The 5,385-nt window shown below is 37.4% G+C and overlaps 1 pseudogene; it reads right to left on the bottom strand.

The window, feature by feature from the left end:
• Nucleotides 1-2,414: 2,414 nt before the first annotated feature.
• On the bottom strand, nucleotides 2,415-4,595 carry LOC103736703 (annotated as a pseudogene).
• Between the last annotated feature and the right edge of the window lie 790 nt (nucleotides 4,596-5,385).

The raw sequence follows: 5,385 nt of genomic DNA, 5'->3' as shown, positions 1-5,385 counted from the left end.
GTAGGCTGCTGACAACACAGTGGACAGTGACAGGGAGGACAGAGTATGGAGGCCCCCGTGGGAGAGGAAGCCTGTCTATCTGATGAGTTTATATTCATGCTCAGATGCCAAGGAACTCAGAAAGTAAGTGACTGTGACCAGTAATAGTCATATATAGAGAGATTAGAAATGCATGTGAAAACGTCTCAATGTCAATTACCTTAAAATGAATTTTTCTGAATGAAACTGTGTATTTTAACAATGAAGTGGAGATCTGTTTTAAATGTTATAAAGTTTATAATGAGTAAAAGACTGTACAGGTGTAATAATTCATCTGTAAACCTAAAAATATACAGCCAATTTTGAAAGAGATGTACCCTAGCTCAGAAAAATGTTATTGAATAGGTTAATGCTGTTGTAATGAAATGCTTCTTCTAATAAAAAAATATATATAACTGTATGTTGACTTATATCTGGATCTTCAATTTTATTCTATGCATTTTGTGCCAGTACCATGAGGTTTGTATTAATGTCTCTGTAGCATAATTCAAAATCAGGTATGCTGATACCCCCTGAGTTTTCTTTTTGTTTAGGGTTGCTTTGAAATTTTTAGTCTTTTGTTCATTCATATAATTTTGCATTTTTTTCTGTCTTTGAAATATGATATTAGAATTTGATTAGGGTTGTATTGAATCTGTAGATAACTTTTTGTAGGATGGTCATTTTCAAAATATTAATTCTTCCAATCCATGAGCATAGGGTATCTTTCTATTTTCTGGTGTCTTCCTCAGGTTCTTTTTTCAGTGTCTTGAAATTTTCATTATAGAAAATCACATTTCTTTGGTGAAGTTTATTCTTAGGTATTTTATTTTCTTTATGACTGTTGTGAGTGGTATTCTCTTTTTTTTTTCAATTCAGTTTGTTATTAGCATATAGGACAGCTACTGATTTTCTCTCTTGATTTTTTTTCCTGACAATTTGTTGAAATTATTTTCAGCTCTAAGAGTTTTTGGGTGGAGTCTTTGGGCTGTCTTATAAAAAGAATCATATCATCAACAAAGAGACATACCTTAATTTCCTCTTTTCCTGTTTCTATTCATTTTATTTCCTTCCCTTGTCTTACTTCTCTGGCTGAGATTTCAAGCACTATATTGAGTAGACATGGAGGGAGTCTACACTCTTGCCTTGTTTATCATTTTTTGAAAAATTAGCTTTGAATTTTTGTGCATTTTGTATAATGCACCTTGGTCATCTTTAGTAGCCCTTCCCTTTCTGTAGTTCCTCATAATCTTCCCCACCAGATTTCAAGTATTTTGTCCTATGTGATAATGATAAGATCTATTGAGTAAAGTTTTTTTTTTTTAATCATTTTAGTTGAGTCTCCCTTTTGTGAAAGTTTTTTGGCCTCTACTGAGATGATCCTTTGAGTTTTGCCTTGTCTATTTATTTATGTATTGAAAAATATTTATTGATTTATGTATGTTTAACCATCCTTGCATCTCTGGAATGAAACCAGCTTGGATTTGATGAATGAACTTTTGGATATGAACTTGAGTTTTTTGAAACAAATTATCAAATTTTTGTGTATTTCATATAGAACATCTCAATCATCTTTATACCCATCCCTACTGGCAAGCTTCCATACCATCCACTGGAATTCATGCATTCTGTCATTTGTGTTAAGGCCTATCATGTCAAGTTAGTGTCCCTAGGCATCCTTCAGTGAAAATTCATCCACTGAGGTCTAGTCAGCCTGTCAATACTGCTGGGTGATGAAGTGCTGATCTTTATTTTTCTTTTTCTCATCTGTATTTATCTTTTGGAGCAGAATGTGACTTCAGCACTCCACTTTCATTCACAAGCCTTGATGAATTATGAATTACAAGACCTAGGGAAGCTTGGGGTTCTGTTCTACACTTTATTTTGGAAAACAAACCATATGGGGGAATTCCTCTTATCAAGCTGTTTCTGCTTACATACTTATTTCTAGAACTAGAACATGCAGAATTAACTACAGGAGATGGAATCCTTAAAAAGATTCTAGAAGATGAAACTCAAGCCATTCTAACAAATTTATTTTAAGCATGAAGATATATCTCAGAATACTTTAGTGATAAACGACTTTGGTCTAGTAAGGAATCCAGCATGATAGCTAAAGATGTTAGACCATAGTAGGTTACATTAAGCCCTACAACAAATGTTCTACTAACTAGTTTAAAATAAACCAAGGTGAAACAGAAAAAGCATGGCTAGCTTCACTTTACTGCCTAAGGAATCACAGTATCACTTTAAAGTAGAAGGAAATCTTATGTTCCCCTTAAGTGATGATGCCGCACATGTTTGTTAAATGTTAAAAAAAAAATCCTGGAAAATCTATTATCAGAAGGAATGAAGGTGAGTATTGACATGTGGTCAGGTGGTTCTTTGGGTGCAGCTCAGTCGACTTCTTCCATTTGGGAGGTGTTGTCATCTCCTTGGAGGGGCGGCGTTTGTTCAGTTACAGCAGCACTGGTATTGTCATCAGTGCTATCAGTATCATCCTCATCAATACCATGTGTCTGGGGATCTTCCAGAATGAAACTAGAAGACAGGAGTGAAGTTTCATACAGCAAGATGACCAGATCCTTAACAGACTTGTCATTCTTGTTGGCCTCTGCTTTTTGCCTTAGGATCTCCACAATGGAGTGGTTGGGACTGGTGTCCAGGTGCACCTTTGCTGCCATGGATCCCACTGTGGAGTTGTCTCTTAGGGCTTGTGCTTTCATGATTCTTTCCATGTTTACCATCTACCCATATGTACCTGTGACAACACAGAATAGGGATGTCACCAATCTGTTTGACACTACCACCTTTTCAACCTTTTTTTCCAAAATGTCTTTCATAATTTTACAGAAGTTTTCAAACTTTGTCTTTTTCTCTTCCTGTTTCTTCTTCTCTTCTTCATCTTCTGGAAGGGCCAAGGCCTTTTTGGTGACTTGACACTAAAGTTTTGCCGTCAAATTCCTTCAGGTGTTGGACACAATACTCATCAATGGGCCCATATCACTTCTAAGCCATGTTTTCAGAGCCTTTCCACAAAGGCCGACTTAGCCACTTGGTCATTGGTCGCACCTGTGATAAAATAGATGCATTTCTGGTTTTCCTTCATTATGGTGCAATAGTCCTTTAGAGAAACCACCTCCTCCGCAGAAGCAGAGGTATACTATTGGAGCAGCTCTGAAAGCATCTTTTGGTTTTAAGACTCTTCCTGTATTCCAAGCTTTATGTTTTTCAAGAACTACTCCAAAACCTTTTAATAGTTCTCTTTATCTTCTGCCAGTTCAGTGAACAGTTCTAAGAATTTTTTGACCAAATTCTTTCTGATGACTTTCAAAATTTTGCTTTCTTGCAACATTTCGAGAAAATATTTGGAGGGAGGTTCTTGGAATCTACCACACCTCTAATGAAATTTAGATTCCCAGGGATTAACTCCTCACACTTACCCATGATGAAAACTGCAAACAAACAGCTTACTGTCATTCTTTGTCTTCCGTTTCCAAATAGATCAAAAGGAGCACATCTTGGGACAAAAAGAAGAGCTCAGAATTCCAACTGTCCTTCAACTGAAAAATGCTTCATTGCCAAGGGTTCTTCCCAATTGTTGGTCAAGCTCTTGAAGAACTCCCAGTACTCTTCATTAGTGATGTCATCAGGATTTCTGGTCCAAATAGGCTTTGTTTAGTTGAGCTCTTTTTTGTCAATATACTTTTCCTGGATCTTTTTCCTCCTTCTCCTCCCCCTGCTCCTCTTCCTCCTCCTCCTCTTCCTCCTATTCCTCCTCCTCCACCTCCTCCTCTTCCTCCTCTTGTCCCCATCCTTCTCTTATTTTTGCTTTTCAGAACCAACATCCTCTAGCTCGGGTTTTTCTTCCTTTCCTTTCTCTTTCTCTTTGTCTTCCTTTTGTTCTGCCTCATCATCGCTGACTTCTTTAGGTAATTTTTGCTCCATGAAGGGTGTAATGGCAGAGCCAATAAACTGAGAATGTTTCTTCATAATCTCCTTTATTCTCCATTCTTCCAGGTACTCGATTTGGTCTTCTTTATGATGTAGGATAACCTTTGTTCCACCACCCATAGGTTCCCCTGCATTAGTCTGCAAGGTGAAGGAGCCCTCTGCTTAGGACTTCCAGGCATACAGCCCATCATCATTATCACTCTCACTTTCTTAGCCACTAAGTACACCGAGTAAACCTGACAACAAACTGTCCCATCATTGAGATATCACTCTGGCCTGCAGAGCCTCCATGAAGGCTTTGGTTCCAGGTTATTGATCAGGTCAGCCTTTGTCATTCTGATTCCTGGGTCCATTATAGTGAGGATTCGCTCCTGTTTGTTGGGAATTAGATTGGTGTACAGCTCCTTTCCAGAGTCGAGCTTGCTGGGATCAGTCAGGCTGTAGTGCCTGATCTTATCCAGGGCATCTGATGAGTTTGAAATGAGCTCCTGCAAGAAGATCTTTTTCTTCGAATAGAAGGTATTGATGATCAAGGACATCAGCTAGTTTATCTCCATCTGGAAGGCAAAGGTCTCCACCTCCTCATCCATCTGCAGGTCCTGGATCTGGGTTTCCTCAAGCATCTTGGCTGGGTGACTGCACACACTCCACAACAACTAGAAGCATTGGGACCCCGAAGCGACTGAGCTGATCTTCTTAAAAGGATAGATAAGCTTGAATTTTATCTGCTAGTATTTGAGAATGTTTCCATCTATATTTATCATAGAAATTGTTCTGTAATTTTTTTTTTTGATTTTGTCTTTGTCAGGGTTTAGTATCAGAGCTATGCTGCCTTTACAAAACTACTCTGGGAGGCTTTTTTCCTTTTTAATGTCATAGAATAATATAAGTTGGATTGGTGTTAATTTTTCTTTGATGTTCTAGTAGAATTTTACAGTAAATTTGTATGGTCCTTGGATTATTTTGTTGGCAAATTTTTATTACCATTTAAATCTCATTGTTGGTTATGGACCTGTTTAAATTATTTATGTCATCTTCATTCTATTTTAGTATGTTATATGTATCTAAGAATTCATCCATTTCTTTTATCATTTCCTATTTCATAGGATATAGCTTTTAAAATCATGTCCTTAAGATTTCCTTAATGTGTTGATTATCTCCCTTTCAATTTCTAAAGGGGCTGGAGAGATGGCTCAGTAGTTAAGACCACTGGTTGTTTTGCAGAAGACTCGGGTTCAAATCCCAGCACCCCAAGGCAGCTAACAACTATCTGTAACTCCAGTCTCAGGGGATCGAAAAGCCTCCCCTGACCTCTGCAGGCATTGCATGACGTGGGTGCACTTACCTACATGCAGGCAATACATGCATACACATAAAATAAATAAATAAATAAATAAATAAATAAATAAAAAT

Source organism: Nannospalax galili, unplaced genomic scaffold (assembly GCF_000622305.1).
Source record: "Nannospalax galili isolate Female #2095 unplaced genomic scaffold, S.galili_v1.0 scaffold1017, whole genome shotgun sequence".
Lineage (NCBI taxonomy): Eukaryota > Metazoa > Chordata > Mammalia > Rodentia > Spalacidae > Nannospalax > Nannospalax galili.
This window is presented reverse-complemented; position numbering and strand designations above follow the sequence as displayed.